Source organism: Pongo abelii, chromosome 7 (genome assembly GCF_028885655.2).
Source record: "Pongo abelii isolate AG06213 chromosome 7, NHGRI_mPonAbe1-v2.0_pri, whole genome shotgun sequence".
In the NCBI taxonomy this organism is placed as follows: domain Eukaryota; kingdom Metazoa; phylum Chordata; class Mammalia; order Primates; family Hominidae; genus Pongo; species Pongo abelii.
Genome location: NC_071992.2, coordinates 8,037,546 through 8,064,458, shown reverse-complemented (window position 1 = coordinate 8,064,458; position 26,913 = coordinate 8,037,546). Strand labels below are relative to the sequence as shown.

Here is a 26,913-nt window from a genome sequence, read left to right as displayed (position 1 = left end):
ACATTTTAACAAGTAAAACAAAAGAAGTGAAGGTAATTGGAATAATATCACAGATTTAAACAAATCTATCCAACATACCAGGTCTACATGTATAAAATATTTTAACATTAACAAAATACTTTGCTTTCTTTTTACATTAAGTCTTCACAATCTAATGTCTATTAGACACTTCTCGCACATCTCAGAATGATGGCAGCATACCATATGAGGGGGCCCTCCCATGATGCCAATGATGGGCCCTCCTCCTCCTGGGATGATGCCAGTGGTACCTGCTCCTGGAATGAGGCTGCCCATGGGAGGCCACATGCCCATGATGCCTGGGTTCCCAATGATGAGACCCCCTGCCCGTCTCATGATGGTGCCCATTCAGCCCAGAATGACTCGACCAGACAGAAAAGGATAGAGGGGAGGCCTCATTACACCAGTGTTGTTTTGTTGTTATTGTTTTTTTTTGTTTGTTTGTAATGCTTTGTTTTGTTTTGTTTTTGAGACAGAGTCTTCCTCTGTCTCCAAGGCTGGAGGGCAGAGGCACGATCTCAGCTCACTGAAACCTCCACCTCCCGGGTTCAAGGGATTCCCCTGCCTCAGCCTCCTGAGTAGTGTGGGACAACAGGCGTGCGCACCATGCCTGGCTATTTGTTTTTTTATTTTAGTAGAGACTGGGTTTCACCATGTTGGCCAGGATGGTCTCAATCTCCTGACTTCGTGACCCGCTCGCCTCAGCCTCCCAAACTGCTGGGATTACAGGTGTGAGCCACTGCGCCCGACCTATATGAGTTTTATATTTATCTGCTCCCTTCACCAGGAGATCATGCTGCTGTGATGCCGGGTTTTCTTAACAGCATAAGGAAGACTTGCCCCCTTGCCCTATCAAAGCGAATAGCTTTGGAGGGGAGAAGTGGGACCAAAAAAGATGCAGTTTTCATTTGTATTGGGAAATGTGAAAATAAAATTGTCAACTCTCTTAGTTAAAAACAACAACAAAAAAAGAAACGAGATGTGGGGCTGCCACATGCAACATCGTGCATTACAAGGATCTTCTACTCTGGAGGAAAATATTATCTTTGCTGAAGCCAGACCAACCTAACACAAAGACCTTTTGGTTTTTTAATGTGACCGTGTTTTATTTTACAATGTGTAATTCACTTTAGAAGGGCAAAGTACCTGTCTGGGGAAGACTATTTAATTTCCTGCATTTATTTAGAATGTTGGCTAACTTTGTTCTGAAAGGAAACAGCTCTAACAAGTGAGTGCTCCCCACCTAGACACAGCTCATGAGCTCACGGGGCAAAGGAATTGAACAGCAGCCTCCTAATAGCTAGCCTTCTTTGTGGTATAGAAATAATTATCAGCATGTAAAAGACTATATATATATATTCAGCAATTCTGACCCCCTGCAAAATTCAAATCTACAATTGATTTGCTTCCTGGGCTCCGGAAAACAACTTTGTCAAAATTGTTCAGAAATAAAATCAGCCAATCATTGCCCCTTGGGGACGCAGGACAAAGCAAATCAGCCATGACCAATGTGGAGTCGGCCGTACACAATTACATGCAGACCTGCAGGATATCAAGTCCCTGCTATGTCCCTCCCCAGTCAGGCCCCCATTGTCTGGGCTGCAGCCAGAAGCATTCAGGCACAAGTGCATTCAACAAATACTTATTTAATTGTACTGGTGGTTAGAGGGCTGTGATTGATTAAGGTACATTAATGGATCCATGTCCTCCCTGTATCCAAGACTCTGTCATTTGTCTCTGCAGTTCCTAACACTGAAGAATCGGAGTATATTTCTCCAGCCCCTAATGTTGGGTTTAGTCATGTGTCTAGCTTTGGCCACTTGAATATTAATCTGCATGACCAAAAACTTGGAAAGTGTGCATTCATTTGTGCTCACTCACTCCTGCTATCTCCATGAGAACAAGCCCAGGCCAGCCTGCTGCTTCCAGCAGAAGATAAGAGACACCAAGAGCAAAGTAGAGTTTCCCAGACACGCTCATGCTAGATTAACCAATCCTCAGCTGACCCATAGATCCACGAAAATAAATGACTGTTTTATTAAGCCACTGAGATTTGGAGTGACATGTTATGCAGCATTTTGTGACAATAACTAACTGATACAAGGGTCACCAACCTTTATCTCTGTAGATTTTAACCAATTTTTAATAGCTAGATGGAGATCTCCTAGTTGCCTTTATTTATAATGAATAAAACTGTAGAGATAATTTGGCCTGACACTACCAGTTACCTACCCAGAAATTCAGAAATACTTTCTTCTCCAACCCGCCCCAACCAATCATTTTTTTTTTTTTAAATGGGGTCTCCCTCTTTGCCTAGGGTAGAATACAAGTGGCACAGTCAGAGCTCACTGTAACCTCAAAATCCTGGGCTCAACTGATCTTCCCCTTCAACCTCCTACGTAGCTAAGACTACAGACATGTGCCACCATGCCTGGCTAATTTTTTTATTCTTTGCAGAGACAGGGTCTCACTATATTACCCAAGTTGGTTTCAAACTCCTGGCCTCAAGCAGTCCTCCTGCCTCACCCTCCCAAAGTGCTAGGGTTATAGACATGAGCCACCACACCCAGCCTCTTCTTTTTAAATAGAAACCCTATTTTATTCTGACAGCGTGTTGCTTTTATTTTATTTTATTTTTTTAAGAAAAAATTGGCCCAGCCCCAGGGAATAAATTGTGACTGGTCTAAACAGGGTTGGCAAACTATAGATCAAGGTCCAAGTCTGGTCCTCTGACTGTATAAATTTTTATTCGAATAAAACCAGGTCCATTCATTTATGCATTGTCTACATGTGCTTTTAGGCTACAATGGCACCACTGTGTCACTGCAACAGAAGTTATCTAGAGCAAAAGCCTAAAATATTACCATTTGCCTCTTTATGGAAAAAGTTTGCCATTCCCTAGTCTAAGGTTTAGATTCTGAGCTTATCATTTTAGCCTACCCCCACTTACCAGTGACTGCCTCAAAACAAGACTGTGATTCCATTCTGACTGTTCTACTGAGGGAATTCCCCCTTCTTCTCATGCAGAGCTGATGAGGGTAAGTTGTATTAATAGGACATATGCTCAGGTTTTCTGAAAAATACTTTTATCTAGGAACGCATAGGAATATGCTGGTGCCTGAAAGTACTATGTGGGGGCCCGGAGATTGACTCATCCTGCCTCCAGAGCTAGTGCTCACACTACTGCTGAGCGGCCTGAGGAAACGCCTGCCTACCCACCACCAGAACCTGCATACATCACCTAAAGAACTAGAGATCAGACTGCCACACACACCACCCAGGAGCCCAGTGGTGCACCTGCGCACTTGGCCCAGTGTTGCCACTGCCAGCAACCAAAGAAGCCACCTGGAGGCCCAGAGATTGGCCAATGCAGACAGGCTATCATCAGTGCCCACATACTCTGCCCATGATCCGTAGTATTGACACACCTGGTCTACCACCACTACCACTGATGCTGAAGGGCAAGACTTCCTGGCATCCCCATAATCAGCAAAGCCTCACCACAGTCTCCAATAACAATTGCAGTCTGGCTGGGTGCGGTGGCTCACACCTGTAATCCCAGCACTTTGGGAGGCCAAGGCAGGTAGATCACGAGGTCAGGAGTTCGAGACCAGCCTGGCCAACATGGTGAAACCCCCTCTCTACTAAAAGTACAAAAATTAGCTGGGCTTGCTGGCACGTGTCTGTATTCCCAGCTACTCAGGAGGCTGAGGCAGGAGAATCGCTTGAACCTGGGAGGCAGAGGTTGCAGTGAGCTGAGATTGCATCACTGCACACCAGCCTGGTGACAGAGCTAGACTCCATCTCAACAACCACAAACAAAAAAAAACTGCAGTCTAAGCCACTGAATAACTCACAGACACCACTCATGCCAATTGTAGCTGAAGAAATCATATGCAGACTGTACCACTGTACACACCCAGAATCAAAGCCAAAGTCTGATATCCAATGAACACTGTAGATAAAACTATAAGAAAAGTTCTTTCCCATATAAAAGCCAACCCATAAAATTGGAATAAGTGATTGCTATGTCAGAGGCACAGATAGTCACATAAGGACGCAAGAAATATGAAAAAGGAAACATAACATCACCAAAGAAGCACAATAATTCTCCAGCAACAGATTCGAATGAAAAGAAAATCTATGAAATGCCTGAAAAACATTCAGAATAATGATAATACAGAAACTCAGGGAGATATAAGAGAACACAGATAATGAATACGAAAAAGTCAGGAAAACAATTCATGATCTGAATGAGAAATTCAACAGATATAGACAGCATAACACAGAATCAAACACAAATCCTGGAAGAGACGAAATCATTGGAAGAAATACAAAAGATAATTGACAGCTTTAACAATAGACTAGATCAAGCAAAACAAAGAATTTCTGAACCTGAAGACTGTCTTTTAAAATAATCCAGTCAGACAAAAAGAAAGAAAAAAGAATGAAGCAAGGCTACATGACATATGGGACACATATATGACCAAAAACTGAAATTCTGGGATTGCTGGATGGAGATGAGATGGGTAAAAGCATAGAAAACCTATTTAATAAAATAATAACTGAAAACTTCTTGAAAGCTTCCAAATACAGGAAGCTCAAAGATTACCAAATTAATACAACTCAAAAAGGCCTTCTCCAAGGCACATTATGGTAAAATTGTCAAAAGACAAAGAGAAAATGCTAAAACAGCAAGAGAAAAGCATCAAGTCACTTATAAGAGAATCTCCATCAGGCTAACAGGGGATTTCTGAGCAGAAACCTTACAGGCTAGGAGAAAAGGGGATGTATATTACAAGTAAAAAAAAAAAAAAAAAAAAAAAAAAAAGCCAAAAATGGTATACCCAGTAAAGCTATCCTTCACTAATGAAGGAGACTGGCACAGTGGCTCACATCTGCAATTCCAGAGACTCAGAAGGCTGAGGCAGCAGGATCATTTGAGCCCAGGAGTTCAAGGCTGCAGTGAGCTATGATCATGCCACTGTACACGAGCCTGGGTGACAGAGTGAGACTCCATTGCTTAAAAAAAAAAAAGAAAGAGAGAGGGAGAGAAATATTTCCCAGATAAGCAAAAGACTGTTTGTTTGTGTCTTCTTTGTTGTGGTTCTACAAGAAATGCTTAAGGGAGTCCTACACCAGGAAGCAAAAGAACAATATCTACCATCAGGAAAATACATGAAAGTATAAAACTCATGGTAGCGCAGACACACAAAGGAGAAAGGATTCAAACGTCACCACTAAAGAAAACCACCAAACTGCAACAATAAATAATGAGAGAAAAAAGGAACAAAGGTGTATTAGTCTGTTTTCACACTGCTGATAAAGACATACCTGACTGAGACTGGGCAATTTACAAAAGAAAGAAGTTTAATGGACTTACATTTCCATGTAGCTGAGGAAGCCTCACAATCATGTTGGAAGGCAAGAAAAAGCAAGTCATATCTCACATGGATGGCAGCAGGCAAAGAGAGAGCTTCTGCAGGTAAACTACTCCTTTTTAAAACCATCAGACCTTGTGAGACGTATTCACTATCATGAGAACAGCATGGGAAAGACCCGCCCCCATGACTCAATTACTTCCCACCAGGTCCCTCCTACAACATGTGGGAATTCAAGATGAGATTTGGGTAGGGACACAACCAAACCATATCATTCTGCCCCTGGCCCTTCCCAAATCTCATTTCAAAACCAATTATGCCTTCCCAACGGTCCCCCAAAGTCTGAACTAAGTTCAGCATTAACTCAAAAGTCCACAGTCCAAAGTCTCATGTGAGACAAGGCAAATCCCTTCCACCTATGAGCATGTAAAATCAAAAGCAAGTTAGTTACTTCCTAGATACAATGGGGGTATAGGCATTGGGTAAACACAGTCATTCCAAATGGGAGAAAATTGCCAAAACAAAGGGGCTACAGGCCCCATGCAAGCCCAAAATCCAGTGGGGCAGTCAAATCTCAAAGCTCCAAAATGATCTCCTTTGACTCCATGTCTCATATGCAGGTCATACTGATGTAAGAGGTGGGCTCACATGGCCTTGGAAGAAAAAAGGCCACACCTCCACTCCTGTGGCTTTGTGGGTATAAACCCCCTTCGGGCTCCTTTCACAGGTTGGCATTGAGTGTCTGCAGGTTTTCCAGGCACACGGTGCAAGCTGTCAGTGAATCCACCATTCTGGGATCCAGAGGATGGTGGCCCTCTTCTCACAGCTCCACTAGGTGGTGCCGCAGTAGGGACTCTATGTGGGGGCTCCGACCCCACATTTCCCTTCTGCACTGCCCTAGTAGAGGTTCTCCATGAGTGCCCTGCCCCTGCAGGAAACTCCTGCCTGGACATCTAGGCATTTCCATACACCTTCTGAAGTCTAGGCAGCAGTTCCCAAACCTCGATTTCTGACTTCTGTGCACCCATAGGCTCAACATTATGTGGAAGCTGCTAAGGCTTGGGCTTGCACCCTCTGAAGCTCCTTTTAGCTGCAGCTGGAGTGGCTAGGACTCAGGCATCCGAGGCTGCTCATAGCAGGGGGTCCCTGGGTCCGGCCCACAAAACCATCTTTTCTTCCTAGGCCTCTGGGCCTTTGATGGCAGGGGCTGCCATGAAGACCTGTGACATGCCCTGGAGACATTTTCCCCATTGTCTTGGGGATTCACATTTGACTCCTCATTACTTAAACTTCTGCAGCCAGATCGAATTTTTCTTGAGAAAATGGGATTTTCTTTTCTATTGCATTGTCAGGCTGAAAATTTTCCAAACTTTTATGCTCTGCTTCCCTTATAAAACTGAGGGCCTTTAACAGCACCCAAGTCATCTCTTGAATGCTTTGCTGCTTAGAAATTTCTTCTACCAGATACCCTAAATCATCTCTCTCAAGTTCAAAATTCCACAAATCTCTACAGCAGGGGCAAAATGCCACCAGTCTCTTTGCTAAAACATAACAGGAGTCACCTTTGCACCAGTTCCTGGCAAGTTCCTCATTTCCATCTGAGACAATCTCAGCCTAGACTTTATTGTCCATATAACCATCAGCATTTTTGGCAAGTCTCTAGGAAATCTCTTCCAAATTTTCCCACATTTTCCTGTCTCCTTCTGAGCCCTCCAACCTCTCCCCGTTTCCCAGTTCCAAAGTCACTCCCACATATTCAGGTATCTTTTAGCAACATCCTACTTCTGGTATCAATTTATTGTATTAGTCCATTTTCACACAGCTGATAAAGACACGTACAAGACTGGGAAATTCACAAAACAAAGAGGTTTAGTGAACTTACAGTTCTACATTGCTAGGGAGGCTTCAAAATCATTGTGGAAGTCAAGGAGAGACAAGTCACATCTTACAGGGATGGCAGCAGGCAAAGAGAGAGCTTGAGCAGGGAAACTCCTCCTTTTAAAACCATCAGATCTCATGAGACTTACTATCAAAAGAATAGCATGGAAAATACCTGCCCCCATGATTCAACTACTTCCCACTGGGTCCCTCCCACAACACATGGGAATTCAAGATGAGATCTGAGTGGGGACACAGCCAAACCAAATCAAATGGATATACAAAATAACCACAAAACAATGAACAAAATGACAGGAATAAGTCCTCACCTATCAATAATAACTTCGAATATGGGTTAAATTACCTACCTAAAAGACAGAAACAGGCTTAATGGATAAAAAATGACCCAACAACATCTACAAGAAACTCACTTCACTTGTAAAGACACACACAGACTGAAAGTGAAGGGATTGAAAAAGATATGCCACACAAACAGAAATCAAAAGTAATCAGGAGTAGCTAAACTTGCATCAGATAAAACAAACTTTAAGTCAAAAACTGTAAAAAGGACAAAGAAGGTCATTATATGCTAATAAAGGGACAAATTCAGCAACAAATTATAGCAATTCTAAATATGCATGCAATCAACACAAGTGCATCCAGACACACATAGCAAATATCATTAAATCTACAGGGAGAGATAGAGTCCAATACAATGATAGTTGAGAACTTCAATATCCTAGTCTCAGCATTGGACAGTTCATCCAGACATAAAATCAACAAAGAAACATTAGATTTAAGCTGCACTTCAGACCAAATGGACCTAACAGATATTTTCACAATATTTCATCCAGCAGCAGCAGAATACATAATCATCTCATCAACATATGGAACATTCTCCAGGATACAGCATATGTTAGGACACAAAACAAGGCTCAGCAAAATTTTAAAAATTAAAATCATATCAAGTATCTTCTCAGACCACAATGGAATAAAACTTGAAATCAATAACAAGAAGAAATTTGGAAACTGTACAAATACATGGACATTACATGTGCTATTGAATGATCATTGGGTCAGTGAAGAAATTAAGATGGAAATCAAAAATTTTTTTTAAGCAGAAAATAGAAACACATCATGCAAAACCTATGGGATACAGCAAAAGCAGTACTAGGAGGAAAGTTTATAGCAATAAATGCCTACACCAAAAAAGTAGAAAGATCTCAAATAAACAACCTAATGATGCACCTCAAGGAACTCAAAAAGCAAGAACAAACCAAACATACAAATAGTAGAAAGAAAAAGAAATAACAGCCAAACCAAATGCAACAGAGACAAAAAAGAAACGCAAAGAATCAACAAGATAAAAGTTGGTTTTTTGAAAAGTTAAAAAAAATTGATAAACCACTAGGGAGGCTAACAAAAAAAAAAAAAAAGAAAAGAAAGAACACCCAAATAAATACAATCAGAAACGAAAATGGAGACATTACAACTGTTACCAAAGAAATAAAAAGGGTCATTAGAGGCTATTATGAACAACCATATGCTAACAAATTGGAAAACTTAAAGGGATAAATGCCCAGACATACACAGCCTACCAAGATTGAACTAGGAAGAAACAGAAAACCTGAACTGACTCAAAATGAATAGCAGGTTTGAATCAGTAAAAAAAAGTCTTCCCAAAGACAAAAGGCCTAGACTAGGCTCTTATGCTGATTTCTTCCCATTTTATAAAGAAAAACAAACACCAATTCTTCTCAAACTATTCCCAAAAATTGAAGAGGAGGGAATTCTTCCTAACTCATTGTATAAGGCCAGCATTACCCTGATATCCAATCAAGACAAGGACACGACAAAAAGAGAAAACTACAGGCCAATGTTCCTAATGAACACAGATGGAAAAATTCTCAGCATAATACTATCAAGCCAAATCTAATGATGAATGGAAAAGATAATATACCATGATCAACAGGGATTTCTCTCAGGAATGCAAAGATGGCTCAACATACACAAAATCAATACATGTGATACATCACATCAACAAGATGAAAGGCAAAAACTATCTGATCATCTCAGCAGATGCAGAAAAATCACTCAGTAAAACTTACCATTCCTTCATGATGAAAACTCTCAACAAATTAGGCATAAAAGGAACACTTCAACATAAGAAAAGGCATATATGACCAATCTACAGCTAACATCATACTCACTGGGAAAAATTGAAAAGCTTTTCCTCTAAGAACTGGAACAAGACAAGGATGCCCACTTTCACCACTCTTATTCAACACAGTATGGGACATCCAAGCCAGACTGATCAGACAAGATAAAGAAATAAAAGGCATCCAAACTAGACAAGAGGAAGTCAAATTGTCTCACTTTGCAGATGACATACCTTATACTTGTAAACAGAAAAACCTAAAGACTCCACCAAAAAACTCTTAAAATTGATAAATTGGGCTGGGCATGGTAGCTCATGCCTGTTATCCCAGCACTTTGGGAGGCCAAGGTGGGTGGATCACCTGAGGTAGGGAGTTTCAGACCAGCCTGGCCAACATGATGAAATCCTGTCTCTATTAAAAATACAATTAGCCAGGCATGGTGGTAGGTTCCTGTAATCCCAGCTACTTGGGAGCCTGAAGCAGAAGAATTGCTTGAAACCAAGAGGCGGAGGTTGCAGTGAGCCAAGATTACACCACTGCACTTCAGCCTGGGCAACAGAGCAAGACTCTATCTCAAAAAATAAAACACAAAAAAATTTTTAAAAACAGATGTATAAATCAGTAAAGCTTCACGACACAAAATCAACATACAAAAATCAGTAATGTTTCTATATACCAGTAACAAACTAGCTAAAAAAGAAACCAAGGAAGAAATTCTATTTACAATAGCTACAAAAATAAAATACCTAGGAATAAACTTAACCAAGGATGGGAGGAAAAAAAAACAAAAAGCCTCTACAATGAAAACCACAAAACACAAAATAAATTGAGAAGACACAAACAAATGGAAAGGCATCTCATGCTCGTGGGTTGGAATAACTAATACTGTTAAAATGACCAGACTACCCGAAGCAATCTAGAGATTCAGTATAATCCCTATCAATTATATTTTTCACAGAAACAGAAAAAAAATAAAACCCTGAAATTCATATGGAACCACCAAAGACCCCAAATAGCCGAAGCAATACTGAGCAAAACGAACAAAGCTAGAAGCCTCACACTACCTGATTTAAAAATATACTGCAAAGCAGCTGGGCGTGGTGGCTCACGCCTGTAATCCCAGCACTTGGGGAGGCCAAGGCAGGTGGATCATGAGGTCAGGAGACCGAGATCATCCTGGCTAACACGGTGAAACCCCGTCTCTACTAAAAAAAAAAAAAAAAAACATAGCCAGGCGTGGTGGTGGGCACCTGCAGTCCCAGCTACTCGGGAGGCAGAGGCAGGAGAATAGCATGAACCCGGAAGGCGAAGATTGCAATGAGCCAAGATTGCACCACTGCACTCCAGCCTGAGCAACAAGGCGAGACTCCGTCTCAAAAAAAAAAAATATATATATATATATACACACATATATACATATATATACACATATATACATATATACATATATACATATATATACATATATATATATACTGCAAAGCTATAGTAACCAAAGCAGCGTGTATTGGTATTAAAATAGACACAAAATCAAAGGAAACAGACTAAAGAACCCGGAAATGAATCCACATATTTACAGCTAACTGATTTTCAAGAAAGATGTCAAGAACATACATTGAATAAAGGACACCCTCTTCATTAAATGGTGCCAGGAAAACTAGATATCAAAACACAGAAGAATAAAATTAGACCCTTATCTGTCATCACTTACATAAATAAACTCAAAATCGATTAAAGACTTAAATGTAACAGCCACAACTATAAAACTACTAGAAGTAAACACAGGAGAAATTTTCAGAACAAAGATTGTGTGGCTAACACTTAAAAAGTACAAGCAACAAAAACAGACAAATGGGATTATATTAAACTAAAAACCTTCTGCATATCAAAGAAAACAATCAACAGAGTGAAAAGACAACACCCCTCCCTTACACCATATACAAAAATTAACTCAAGATGGTCTAAGACTTAAATGTACAACTCATAAATATAAAAACGCTGGAAAACAACCTAGGCAATACCATCCGGTACATAGTGATGGGCTAAGAGTTCATGATGAAGATGCCAAAAGCAATTGCAACAAAAGCAAAAATTGACAAATGGGATCAAATTAAATGAAAGAGCTTCTGCACAGCAAAAGAAACTATCAAAAAATAAACAGACATTTCTCAAAAGAAGACATACAAATGACCAAGTTTATGAAAAAATATTCAACATCACTAATCCTCATGGAAACGCAAATCAAAACCACAACGAGATATCATCTCACACTTGTGAGAACGGGTATTAAAAAGACAAAGCACAACAAATGCTGGCAAGCATGTGAAGAAAAGAAAATTATTGTATATTGTTGGTGGGAATGTAAATTAGTACAGCCATTATGAAAAAAAGTTCAGAGATTTCTCAAAAAACTAAGAACAGATCTACCATATGATCCAGCAATCCCACTCCTGGGTATACATCCAAAAAAAAGGATATCAGTGTTATCAACGGGATACCTGTACCCCCATATTTACTGTAACACTATTTACAATAGCCAAGATATGGAATCAATCTAAGTGTCAATCAATGGATGAATGGATAAACAAAATGGGAATATACGCACAATAGAATAGTATTCAGAAATAAAGAAGAATGAAATCCTGTCATTTTCAGCTAAATGGATGGAATTAAAGGTCATAATGTTAGTTGAACTAGGCCATGAACAGAAAGAAAACTATTGCATGTTCTCACTTATTTGAGCGGTTTATCCTCCTGGAAATCAAAGCAGGGCCATGTTTCAGGTCAGTAGGGTCAGGGATAGAGACCGCAGTTATGGACTTGTGTGCCCTGGAGCTATATAAAATTGATACCATGGAGATAAAGAGTAGAATGATAGTTACCAGAGGCTGGGAATAGGAGGGGTTTGAAAAGAGGTTGATTAATGGGTATAAAAATATATAATAGAAGGAATAATATCTAGTGTTCAATATCACAGAAAGTGATTACAATTATTGCATATTTCTTTTTTTTATTTCAATAGTTTTTAGGGAACAGGTGGTATTTGGTTACATGGATAAGTTCTTTAGTGGTGATCTCTGAAATTTTGGCGTACCCATCACCAAAGCAGTTTACCCAATGTATAGTCTTTTATCTCTCACCCCATCCCCCTTCCCCCTGAGCCCCCAAAGTCCACTGTGTCATTCTTGTGCCTTTGCATCATCACAGCTTAGCTCCCACTTATAAGTGAGAACATGCGATGTTTGGCTTTCTATTCCTGAGTTACTTCATTTAGAATAATGGTCTCCAACTCCATCCAGGTTGCTGTGAATGCCATTATTTCATTCCTTTTTAAGGCTAAGTAGTATTCTATGGTATATATACATATAAAATACATTGTCTTTATCCACTAATTGATTGATGAGCATTTGGGCTGGTCCTATAGTTTTGCAACTGTGAATTTTGCTGCTGTAAACATTTGTGCAAAAGTGTCTTTTTCATATAATGACTTCCTTTCCTCTGGGTAGATACCCAGTAGTGGGATTGCTGGATCAAATCGTAGATCTACTTTTAGTTCTTTAACGAATCTCCATACTGCTTTCCATAGTGGTGGTACCAGCTTACATTCCCACCATCAGTGTAAAAGCGGTCTCTTTCACCACGTCCATGCCAACATCAATTTTTGCTTTATTTACTTTGTTTTTTTGTTGTTGGTTTTTGTTTTTTTTTTTGAGATAGAGTCTCACTCTGTTGCCCAGGCTGGGTGTATAGTGGTGCAATATCAGCTCACTGCAACGTCTGCCTCCCAGGTTCAAGCAATTCTCCTGCCTCAGCCTCCTGAGTAGCTGGGATTACAGGCAACCGCCACCATGCCCGGCTAATTTTTGTATTTTCAGTAGAGATGGGGTTTCACCATATTGGTCAGGCTGGTCTCAAACTCCTGACCTCATGATCCACCCACCTCAGTCTCCCAAAGTGCTGGGATTATAGGCGTGAGCCACCTCGCCCTGCCCTATTTTTGTTTATTTTACACGTGGTATTGCATTGTGGTTTTGATTGGCATTTATCTGATAATTAGTGATGTTGAGCATTTTTTCATATGTTTGTTGGCCATTTTTATATCTTCTTTTGAGAATTGTCTATTCATGTCCTTGGCACACTTTTTGATGGGATTATATCTTGTTGTTTAGAGTTCCCTGCAGATACTGGACATTAGTCCTTTGTCAGATGCAGTTTGTGAAAATTTTCTCCCACTCTTGTGGGTGATCTGTTTACTCTGCTGATTATTTCCTTTGCTGTGCAGGAGGCTTTTAGTTTAATTAAGTCCCATCTATTTATCTTTGTTTTTGTTGCATTTGCTTTTGGGTTCTCCATCATGAACTGTTTGCCTAAGCCAATGTGTAGAAGCTTTTTCCAATGTTACCTTCTAGAATTTTTATGGTTTCAGACCTTAAATTTAAGTCTTTGATCCATATCGTCTTGATTTTTGTATAAGGTGAGAGATGAGGATCCAGTTTTATTCTTTTACATGTGGTTTGCCAATTATCCCAGCATTATTTTTTGTATAGGGTTTACTTTCCCTAATATGTTTTTGTTTACTTTGTCAAAGATCAGTTGGCTGTTAAGTATTTGGCTTTATTTCTAGGATCTCTACTCTGTCCTATTGGTCATGTGCCTATTTTTATACCAGCACCCTGTTGTTTTGGTGACTATAACCTTGTAATATACTTTGAAGTTGGGTAATGTGATGCCTCTAGATTGGTTCTTTTTGCTTAGTTTTGCTTTGGCTTTGCAGATTCTTTTTTAGTTCCAAATGAATTTTGGCATTGTTTTTTCTAGTTCTATAAAGAATGATGATGGTATATTGATAGGAATTGCATTGAATTTGTAGACTGCTTTTGGCAGTATGGTCATTTTCACAATATTGTGTCTAACCATCCATGAGCATGGAATGTATTTCCATTTGTTTGTGTCATCTCTGATTTCTTTCAGCAGTGTTTTGTAGTTTTGCTTGTAGGGATCTTTCACCTCCTTGGTTAGGTATATTCCTAAGTATTTTATTTTTACAGCTATTATAAATGGGTTTGATTTGATTCTCAGCCTGGTTGCTGTTGATGTATAGCACTGCTACTGATTTGTATACATAGATTTTGTATCCTGATAAATGAATTTATTGTATATTTCTAAATAACAATAAGATTGAAATATTCCCAACACAAAGAAATCAATCAATGTTTGAGGTGATTAATATCCTAAAGACCCTGATTTGATCATTACACATTGCATGCATGTACCGAAATCTCACATGGATCCCATAAATGTGTACAATTATTCTCTATCAAAAACAATTTTTTAAGAAACATGCAGGAATACACTGTACCTCTTCCTTGCTGTCTCTGGATATTGTCACATGAGGACTTGACATGCGGATTGTGGCAGCCTCTGTGACCAAGAGCAGAAGGCCATAGCAGCATAGAAACCTCAAATGAAAACCCTAACATCTCAAGCTACTAATTTAGCCAACCTCGGCATCAGCTATCTCCGGTCTTAGTACACGATGTGATAAGCCCCCACTGTTCAAGTTGGGTGGCCATCAATTGCTACAGAATAGAAGTTAATGAGGCTTCCTCCTCCTGGTTCTCCTACTAGACCCTGACATGCCCATTCAGTCATAGGCAGAAAGGGAAGCAGAGGGTAAGGAGACCTGGCTGGCTCTGCCAGAGGAAGATCTTACCTGTCCTGCTTTCCCTAAAAAAGCCTGGTGACTATACAAGGGACTGAGAGGTGGCTCCCATGATCATAGTCTAGGCAAAATAACCCATCCACTAATAAGTGAACATGGCAGAAATACAGTCAGCATTTCCTCAGTCTTGCCAATAAAGTCAACTCCTCCGCTCACCAGGGAGGAGATGTATGAAAGGGGCAGAGAGACTTGGAAGCTTTCATCCTAACTCACTTTTCTTTGTTTTTGTTTTGTTTTGAGACCGAGTCTCGCTCTATCACCCAGGCTAGAGTGCAGTGGTGCAATCTTGGCTCAATGCAACCTCTGTCCCCTGGGTTCAACTGATTCTCATGCCTCAGCCTCCAGAGTAGCTGTGACTACAGGTACAGACGACCACGCCTGGCTAATTTTTTACTTTTAGTAGAGACACAGTTTCACCATGTTGGCCAAGCTGGTTTCAAATTCCTGGCCCCAAGTGATCTGCCCACCTCGGCCTCCCAAAGGGCTGAGATTACAGGCATGAGCAACCCCACTTGGCCACCTAACTCACTCTTGAGAGGCCAGAAGTGATGCTGGAACTTTCTTCCTCTGTCGGTTAAAAAGGGAAAATTAGGAAGAACACAAGGCATGAGAGATGCAGCGATGGATATATCTATATGGAGCTTCTGTCTACATCCAGTAGAAAATGCATTTCTAGGCACCAGGTTTAATAGTGAAAACCTGGAGTCTTGTCTATTAACATTTTCTTTCCCTACAAACCAGAGAGGGTATACATTTTGCTCCAGCATACCCGGATATAGGAAATGCCACATTCCTATTTCTATAACTTCAGTTAAATCTGCTATGAGTCCCTGGATGCCTGGCAGATGGAAAATTCAATCTTGTCATTACCAGCATTCCTTTCCCTTCTCCATGGGCTTACGTAAGAATACTGGGCTTACACACTGTTGGAAAGCCAGGTAGGAATTACATCCGCCGAACTCTCCATTCTTCCAGCTGCTCATGATCCATCAACTTTCTTTGAGCCATCTGCTATAACAAGACCCTCCTCACAGCACCATTCCACTGACCCACAGGCTCAGCCTCAGGGACCCTCACTATAACAGGTCTCCACTATGCATAAGAACTCACAAAAACCTTCTCTTAATCTTGGCTTCCTCTGATATCCAGCCAATCCCCCACTTCTCACCTTAAACACAAATGGCAGCTCCTCCCCATCTTTCCAAACCTTGGTGATTGTCCAGCCAAATTCTCTTCAGACACCAAAGCTTCAACTTCCCTCTTCAGGGAGATGATGCAAGGGCATCTGAGATCTTTGGAAGCCCAATTCCAGCCTCTCTTTGGGGTGGTCTGAGAGTGGGAACTAGACTCTCTTTTCCAAGTGCCATTTTTATCTTGTTCATCATTATATTATCTCCAATGCCTAGCACATAGTAGGCACTGCAGACTGACACATAGTAGGTGCTATTAGTGTCTGTATAATGGAACTCTTGAGGTCGGAGCTATTAACAGAATCCTGCCAAACAAAAGGATGGAAAAAAGACCACCAAAAAAAAAAAAAAAAAGAAAGAAAGAAAGAAAGAAAGCAATCATGGCTATGAGCTCTAAACACAGAAGGCACCAGCCCAAGTTTGGGCAATTTTAATACAACAACCATTTGGCCTCCAAACAAACTGGCACTGGAAACCTCCCTCTGCCTCTTAAAGAGAACCAGTTTCTCTTTCTCTAAGTGGGCAGCATTTCTCCCCGATGGCAGTACCCAGCCCACTGCCACCAGCAAAGGACGGCATCCAGGAGCCAAGAGTTTGATAGTTTAAATAATATATTTTATACGGAAAAACAAAGTAACATCCACATAAATCTGGAACTACCACCACTTTCCAGAGGCCGAATCCCATTTGTGGAGTCTCTTGCATGTCAAGTACCTTGCAGTCAGCTCAACTATATACTTTTGGAATTTGTTGCAGAGAAGAGTGAAGGCTATCTGCAAAATAAAGGAACCAGGGCTCAGAATTCCCAGAGCAATCCATGTCAGAGGAGCTGAGTAGAAAAGGGAAGGGTGAAGTCAAAGGAGAGAAGTCAATGAGTTGGTCAACACCAAGCAAGGATCATGGGACCCTCTCCATAGCCCCACATCTCAAATGAAGTCAACAAAACCCATCAGTGCTTGGTGTAAGTGTTGTATGCTCCCAGAAATGAAAGCAAGGGCCAAATTTCAGGTCAGTAGTGTTGGGGGTAGAGGCAGCAGTCATGGACTTGTGGGCCCTGGAGGATGGGATGATTCTGAGACATTGAATCCCCACACTGATCTCAGTAGAAATCTCAGGTAGGGCTTCAACATTCGTGGACCAAGGACTCTGTGAGCCTGAGAGCAACAGCCTTGGTGCATGTTCCAGCTCCAGCAATCCCAACTGGGGCTTTGAACAAGTTACTTATTTTTTTAACTAATGTTATTTTAATTGACAAATCATAATTGTACACATTTATGTGATGTTTTGATATGTGTATACAATGTGCAATGATTACATCAAACTAATTAACATGTCCATCCCCTAATTTACTGCAAATTTCTATGATGAAACATTTGAAATGTACCCTTTTAGTTATTTTGAAAGATACGTTATTATTGACTACAGTCACGCTGCTGTGCTATAGAATTCAAAGCATATAATCCAGCAACCCAACTTCTGGGTATAGACCAAAAAAAAAATCAAAGTCAATATGTCGAAGGGTTCTCTACATTCCTATGTTCACTGCAGCACTATTCACAATACCCAAGATATAGAATCAACCTAAGTGTCCGTCAGTGGATGAAAGGATAAAGAAAATGTACTATATACACACAACGGAATACTATTAACCCTTAAAAAAGAAAGAAATCCTGTCATTTTCAACAGTATAGGTGAACTTGAAAGACATTGGGTTAAGTGAAATAAGCAAGGCACAGAAAGACAAATACTGCATGATTTTACTTATATGTGGAATCTAAAGAAGTTGAACTCACAGAAATAGAGAGTAGGACAGTGGTTATCAGGGGCTGGGGTGGAGGAAAGGTAGGGGATAGGAGACAGTGGTCAAAGGGTACAAAGTTTCCAATAGGAAGAATAAGTTTTGAACAAGCTAAACTCCTCTGAAAGCTCAGTTCCTCATCTGTAGAGCAGGGACACATCAACCTTCTACAGATGTTGCTATGAGAGAAAGAGATGATGTTCAGCACAATACCTAACGCAGTCAGGTCTCCTTAAGCTTGAACCTGCATCGCCATGACCTCTACATCTCAGGACAGAAAGGCTCACAGCCAGTGTCTCAGTTCCCAATGAAAAGTGGATCCCAGACCAGGCTGAACAGCAGGATCCCTAGGGGATACCCAGCCCTACTGAGTCAGAATCGCCAGAGGTAGATCCTGGGTATGTAGGTATGTGTGCGTGTGTGTATGTATGTATGCATAAGAGATAGGGTCTTGCTCTGCAGTCCAGGCTGGAGTGCAGTGTCACAATCATAGTTCACTGCAGCCTCAAATTACTCCTAGCCTGAAGCCATCCTCCCACCTCAGCCTTCAGAGTAGCTGAGACTACAGGTGAATGCCACCAAGCCCAGATACTTTTATTTCCTTTATTCTTTTTGAAGAGAGTCTCACTCTGTTTCCCAGGCTGGAGTGCAATGGTGCAATCTTGGCTCACTGCAAACTCTGTCTCCAGGTTCAAGTGATTCTCGTGCCTCAGCCTCCTGAGTAGCTAGGATTACAGGCATGCACCACCACACCAGGCTAATTTTGCTTTTTTCACTGTTGTTTATTGTTTGATTTCACAAATAGGACTTTTTATTTGCCACTATTATAAGTCTGAACTTTAAACAGATTCTTGGACTGGTGGTTCATATCCATCAGCTCATTCAACTTTAGCATGTGTCTCATCCCTAGTGGGTTTTCCAGAACTACTACTTTCACCACGAAGCTCCATATCTTTCAAACCCAGGGTTCTCCAGCATTTTTACTTTCTAATGAAGACATCATGGAGAGGATAAATTGGCAAGCCTTTTCCACATCTTTCCCAATGTTGTCTGGAATGGATTTATTGACCACTTCTTTCAAGTCATTTGTCTGCACCTCTCAGGTCATGATTTCCATCATTTTCTTCTGGATTTGGCAGATTGTTGGTGCTGAGCATAAGAGGTCTTCCGTATCTGATTGTTGCATTTTTTAGTAAAACCAACACAAAACAAGATGAAAGAAGTAACCATTGTAGTCTTGACATGAACATGAGCTTCAATCATTGTTGAACATTTTTCAGCCATGGAACATATTTTGTCACAGGTAAGACCCATGCCATAGAAGTTAGTCAGGCAGTTTTTGCCCTGGACATCTTCAGTAATCAGCTTGAATTTTTTAAATGCAACTTCAGCATTCTGCAAATCAGCAAGACTCACTTCAAACACAAGACCCTTGGGACCATCAGATGCAATTTGGGTTCCTTGGGTCCTGGTGACCAAGTCTTTCCAATATTTCTTATATTGAACATAGGAGGTGCTTTCACATCATACTTATCTTTCTTAGAAAATGGATCAACTTTCTTCTTCACTCCCTTTTTGCCACCTTTCATAAGGCACTTGTTCTTAACAAACACCATGGTGCTGCTCAGAGCACCAAAAGGCTAAATTTTATATTTTTGGTAGAGATGGGGTTTCACCATGTTGGCCAGGCTGGTCTTGAACTCCTGATATTAGGTGATCTGCCCGCCTCAGCCTCCCAAAGTGCTGGGATTACAGGTGTGAGCCACTGCACCCAGCTGCTATTTATTTATTTATTTTTTTGTAGACACAGGGTCTTGCCATGTGACCAAGGCTGGCCTGGAACTCCTGGCCTCAAGGAATCCTCCCACTGCAGCCTCCCAAAGCACCAGGATTTCAGGTGTGAGCCACCATGCCCAGCCTGGAATCTATTTTTAAAGCCAATAAAGTGTTTAATAAAATTGCAACTTGGGCTGTTTTTTCTTTCCATTTTTTATATTTCAATGGTTTTTAGTATATTCAGAGATATACACAAACATTACCAGTCAATTTTAGAACATTTCATGACCTCGAAAAGAAACCTCATACCCTTTAGCTAACACCCCCTATCCTCCCATGCCCCTACCAGCCCTAAGCAACCACTAATCGACTTCCTATTTCTATAGATTTCCATCTGAATGAAATCATGTAGAATGTGATCTTTCATCTGTTTTGAAGGCTCATCTGTGCTGTAGCATATGTACTTTGCTCTTTTTGTGATCAAATAATATTCCACCATGTGGGTAGACAACATTCGGTGTACCTCTTCATCTGGTGATGGGCATTTGGATTAATTCCCTCGTTGGGTTATTAGGAGTGATGCTACTGTAATTATTCATGTACAAATTTTTGTGTCGACCTGTGCTTTCATTTTTCAACATGAAAATATGACACATCTCCAAGGAAGACATAAAAGTGGCCAATAAGCACATGAAAAGATGCACAGTGAAATTCATCACCAAGGAAACAGAAATCAAAACCACAATGAGATACCACTTCATAACCATAAGGGTGGCTAGAATCGAAGATACAGAAAATTGGCCTGATGCAGTGGCTCATGCCTGTAATCCCAGCACTTTGGGAGATCGAGGCAGGCAGATCACCTGAGGCCAGAAGTTTGAGACCAGCCTGGCCAACATGGTGAAACCCTGACTGTACTAAAAAAATACAAAAATTAGCCAGGCATGGTGGTGGGTGCCTATAATCCCAGCTACTCGGGAGGGTGAGGCAGGAGAGTAACTTGAATCTGGGAGACAGAGGTTGCAGTGAGCCAAGATTCTGCCACTGCACTCCAGCCTGGGTGACAGAGCAAGGCTTCATCTCAAAAAAAAAAAAAAACAGAAAATAACAAGTGTTGGTGAGGATGCAGAGAAACTAGAACATTCATACACCACTGGTAGAAACTGAAATGGTGTAGCCACTGTGAGAAACAGTTTGACAATTTCCCAGACAATTCTACATAGAGTTACCAAATGACCAGCAATTGTGCTCCTAGGTATACGCCCAACTTGGGCTCTTTTAATCTATGGAAAATGAACTATGGGTACTTGGCAAGAACAAAGAGGGAGAGAGGCAGAAATGGAGCCATGAGGGCACATTGATTGGTCTTTAGTACACATGGCTCCTACAGCAAATGGTCTCTAAATGACTTCTTCAGTTGCTCATAAAAAAAATCACCCTCTGCTCCAATTGTGGTGGATGAAGTGTGGATTGGACCTGGTGAGAAACGGTAAGACTGACTGCTAAACTTTATGAATAATCTTGACTGTACTAATTTTTTTAATTTTATCCACTATCTTTGAAAACCTAACTCTTGATTAAGAACTGACTTTCCTGTACTTGTTGTTGACTCTAAGTAAATGTCGAATTCCACATAGTCCAAACATGATGTGCTGACATATCTCTCAAAATAAAAATGCTAAGAATACAGGCATAGTTATACAGCAAATTTTGTAGAATTAACACAAATTTCACTTGTAGGTATGAAGCACAAAACATTTTCATGGGTAAAGAAAAAAGTGTTCTTCATTCTGGTAGAGGCTGCAGGATGAAGCTGCTCAAGCTGCTTGCCCAGTCAGACCTTGGGCTCTTACCTAATTTGTGTTAGGGTCTACTCTGATGGAGTCTATATCTCAGTCATCTTTTTTTTTGACATGGAATCTCGCTCTGTCTCCCAGGCTGGAATGCACCGGTGTGATCTCAGCTCACTGCAACATCTGCCTCCTGGGTTCAAGCGATTCTCCTGCCTCAGCTTCCCAAGGAGCTAGGACTACATGTGCATGCCACCATGCCTGGCTAATTTTTGTATTTTTAGTAGAGATGTTTCATCATGTTGGCCAGGCTGTCCTCGAACTCCTGACCTCAAGTGAACTGCCTGCCTTTGCCTCCCAAAGTGCTGGGATTACAGGCATGAGCCACCATGCCCAACCTCAATCATCTTTTCATCCTCCACACCTGGCAAGTTCTAGACACACTGTGGTTCCATACAAGTTTGTTGAATAAACAGGAGACAGAAAGTGGAAACTCTGGAAGTAGAGAAGGTTCCAGAAATTGTGCATATTTCCCAGAGACTGTGGCCAAATTCCTCAGTTTTGCCAGAGTTTTCTCTATCTCAACTCAAACCTTATGTGTGGGCCCAGGTGCAGTGGCTCACACCTGTAATCCCAACACTTTAGGAGGCTGAGGTGTGCAGATCACTTGAGGCCAGGAGTTTGAGACCAGCCTGGCCAACATGGTGAAACCCCATCTCTACTAAAAATACAAAAATTAGCCAGGCATGGTGTTGTGCACCTATAGTCCCAGCTACTCAGGGGGCTGAGGCAAAAGCATTGCTTGAACCCCGGAGGCAGAGATTGCAGTGAGTCAAAATTATGCCACTGTACTCTAGCCTGGGCAATAAAACAGGACTGTCTCAAAAGAAAAAAAAAAACCCTTATGTGTGGGCCTTGTTACAGAATTAATGTTTATATGGACAATATGTACATGGGTGTATGTTAAGAGCATGAGTCATCCACAAGATTTTAGCAAAGTCCATTTAGAAAGCTCAATGCTTTGGGCTTCCACTTGCTTTGCTGCCTCTGTCCTCAGAAGGAGGCTTCATCCTTCCATGTAACCAGCAAATCCTTTATGCAGAGATGTACACAACACACTCCTATCCTTGGCTATGACACCTTGAAAGGCTCTTCTTGGTGGCCCCTAGTGCTCATTTCAGAGTAGTTCAAATTAAGATGGTCAGCTTTCATGCCAATCACTCTATAAGTCACTCCTATTATGACAAATTTTTCTAAATGCTTTATTGAATTATTACTTGAAGAAATGTGCACACAGAAGAGGTCAACACAGTACTTTTCTTACAAACTGAACATACTGGCCAGGCACAGTGGCTCATGCCTGTCATCTCAGCACTTTGGGAGGCTGAGGTGAGCAGATTGCTTGAGCCCAGGAGCCAGAGACCAGCCTGGGCAACATAGTGAGACCCCCCTGTCTACAAAAAACAAATAAATAAAAAATTAGGCAGCAGTGGTGGCACGTGCCTGTAGTCCCAGCTACTTGGGAGGGCTGAGGTGGAAGGACTGCTTGAGCCCAGGAGGCAGAGGCTGCAGTGAGCCATGATGGTGCCACTGTGCTCCAGCCTGGGTGACAGAGCAAGATCCTGACTCAAAAAAAAAAAAAAAAACTGAACATCTCCATATTACCGGCACCCATTTCAAGAAACAGAACATTACAGCCCCTTCCAGGATATTCCTTGGGTATCTTCCATCTCTACTGACCCCTGATTACAAACAGCCTCCACCTATTTCACCTGACATTGTACTTTATGAAAGCAGCAGTTCTGAGATGGGGGCTATTTTGCCCCCTGGGGACATTAGGCAATATCTGGAGACACTGGGGGTTGTCTCTACTTGGGGGGAGTTGTGTTACTACATCCAGTGAGTCCAGGGATCCAGGGATGCTGCTCAACATCCTAAAATGCACAGGGAACCCCCACACATACAACAGAGAAATTGCTGAGCCAAATATCAGCAGTGTCACAGCTGAAACCCTGTCATACGCAGAATCACACAGTATCTGCTGTTTCATGCTGAGGATCTCTTTCATTCTGATCATTGCGTAGGAAACAGAAATGTCATTTGGAGGCAGGTAGAGTCCAAAACAAAGAAAATCCAGAGTTTTTTTTTTTTCAGTCAGCCTGGTGCCTTTAGAGCTAGGATTTAGATTCCATTCTTTCTGTCTCATTTTCAAGTGATTTTTCTTCAAATGGCATCTGCTGGGCTCAAGACCTGGAGATCCCCACAAAGCTGAGATTCACATGGGAATTCTGTACACACCCAAACAGGTATACACTGCCATTTACATGTAGACATCCACCCACAGATACACATATCCGGAGACCAAGACAGTAAGCAAACTCCACCATAAAAACACAGTCCCCCGAACAGGAGAAATGCACCATTCACTCCAGGGAGGTACCTATTAGTTTAATTCAGCCTCTGATAGGCTGTTGCCAAGCCTGGCTCTGAAAGTCTTCCCCTCTAGGAAAGAGAGATGGATTTTTTCTTTACTCAAGAATATAGATCTAAAAAAAACCAAACACTTCTGCATCTCAAAGCAGGCTCTACCTCCTGAGCTACACATATTTATCAGCATTTTATTGTCATTTTTCTTTTATTTGAACTGGAGAAAAATATAATCTAATTATGTTCTTACTGAAAGTTGGGAATCAGTCACAGTAAATCGAATTCTCTGGGTCCTCATGATTAAGGTGTTTAATTTGGGGGAAAACAAAGCAAAAGCATTGGTCATGTTTTAATATAGTTAGTACAGAATATATCTAAGGGATTCAAGTATCACTGTAGCAAGAAGCTCATTCTGCAGTAAAAGGCGGATTCTGCAACTAGGATTGAGTTAGGGTGGTTCATGGCTGCACCGTTTCATCAATGTCTCTTTAAGAGTCCATGGAATGTGGAATGGGAAAGACTGAAATAGTCCAAGTCTTGACTAAGCTTCTATAAAGTGGTATTAGGAGCTGCTAAAATAACCTGGTCTTTAGAGACATCCCACACTGTAGTTCTCTAAGCTACAGATTCTCAGATTTTCCTATTTTATAACCCAGTAAAAATATTTTTTTTAATTTGAGAACCAACATAAGGTTGAAATTTTTTTTTTCTTTTTGGTAAGAAGGAACTTTTTTAAACTACCAGTTTCACACACACACACACACACACACATAAATTCCACCATGATTGGTCAGAATAGGTTAGGTTTTGCTGCAATAACAAACCACTCCTAAATCTTGGTAACTTCAAACATCAGAAGTTGTTTTTGTCACTCATACTACATCTGCAGGGAAGTGTGGGGTGCTCTGTTTTCCAAACTTGCCCTAAGACTAAGGCTAATGGGTGTTGAATTACCTCGAGTATCACTAAGCAGGGAACAGAGGAAGAAGAATGCTAGAGAGCCTTGTACTAAGAATTAAATGCTCCAGGCTAGAAGTCTCACACTGCACCTCTGCCCACAGCCTCTTGGCCAGTACTAGCCACATCCCCTCCCCCACCACACTGCAATGCATGGAGACAGGAGAATTGGATACATTACAAATTTCTACCCCATGGCATTTCATAAAAGAGAAAAAAATGCAAATACAAAAATGTTTTAATAGAATAGAATATATATATTTTTAGAATAAAGAACAATCCTCCAAAATGGGCAGCTGGTGGTCTTTCAACAATGGGCACATTTCTGTGACATTTTCTGTTTTTCCATTTTATCCTTGACCTATGAACATTTTACAGATGGTCCAAGGAACACCATTTGGGGACCACTGCTCTAATCAGATGATGAAAACGGCCCCAAGAACAGAGCACAGTCTCCTTAGCAAAAACCCAGCAGGGCCAGGGTGACCACGTTCTCACCATCAATGTGCAGACATCCACCTGCAGCATCCTTACATCCCAACATCAAACAGCGGTGCTTTATAGCTTGATTCTAAAGCCCTCTGATCTTTATCATCACTGTAAAGCTCTCTGGCCCCAAGATCTAACATCGCCACTCTAGCTACATCCTGCAACTATTCACCTCTCCTGCCTCCTCATCCCTCTAAACTTCTCTTCACAACCTCATGTTTCCTTCTTGCTTTACCTTCCTGCTCAGCCTGGACCTAACAGTCACCTTCTTGTAATGTGCTCCTAAACGCATTCTTCTCTGCCTTCAACCACACACACCTGGAAAATCTCCATACCCCATTGATGACTTGCCTCGCAATTTCCCAAGGGCTGCTGAATGATACTGGAAAGAATCACAACATGGATCTGGTAGTTCCACGAAATAATCTCACCATCCAACTCTAGGGTAAACTTCACTTCTGTTCAGCAATATTTTTAAGCATCACAAACAAATTCCAAACCATATTTGCTATAACAATTGACTTTAAACCTCTTCCATATCTCAAAGCCCCCAAACCCATCCCTAGGGGTTTCAGAGCCCAGAGATGAGTTCTCTCAACTCACTTCCATCTCACCCCTAGGTCACTGTATCTTGACCCTCTTCCTCTGCCTTTCCCATCTTATAAGGAGAAGCATCCTTCTCCTTTCTGAAGCTACCTTCTCCAATTGTACCTCATCTGAGACCTCCCTTTATCACCCGTTCCCTTGGAACTCCCATGACTCATCGCCTATACTCATCATTTCACTCATATTTTGTACCACGTATGTGACAGGTGTTGAACATATAATCATGCTTAAGTCTCCACATGCTAACAAGAAAAACCTTGATCATCCCTGCTATGCCCTCAAGTCATTACCCTCCCCGCTCCTTTCCTGTGTTCCCAAACTTTGTTGATCTTCAACAAACCCTCTGATGCAGATGGCTCCGAAGTTTGCATCCTATTAGGTTGGTGCAAAAGTAATTGCAGATTTTGCCATTAAAAGTAATGGCAAAAATAGCAATTATTTCTGTACCAGCCTAGTATCTTTTCTCCTTCTACCAAACTTTGTCCCTGAACCATCTCATCACCTATAACTACCTACTCCATGCAGTTGATTCCCAGATCTGCATTATTCTACTGAAAGTCCACTCCCCAACTTCCTCAGCTAGAATAACAGAAGCCCAATTAGAATTCATGCTACCAGCTTCCTACCACCACCACCACCACCACCACCACCGTCGCCCTGCCATTGTTAGCAAAACCATCACTTGAGTGGAGCTCAAAGATTTGTAATGATCTCCCACTCCC

General features: G+C 41.2%; 2 protein-coding genes and 1 pseudogene across 2 annotated transcripts in view; 1 reads left to right on the top strand and 2 right to left on the bottom strand.

Annotated features, from left to right (window-relative positions):
• Positions 1-26,913, top strand: part of LOC134761888 (chitobiosyldiphosphodolichol beta-mannosyltransferase-like) — a 966,630-nt gene that overhangs the window by 785,816 nt on the left and 153,901 nt on the right. The gene's annotated exons all lie outside the window — the stretch shown is intronic.
• LOC129047662 (cuticle collagen 2-like) overlaps positions 1-26,913 on the bottom strand; it is a 94,112-nt gene that overhangs the window by 43,314 nt on the left and 23,885 nt on the right.
• Positions 12,600-24,301, bottom strand: LOC129047663 (small ribosomal subunit protein eS1-like; annotated as a pseudogene).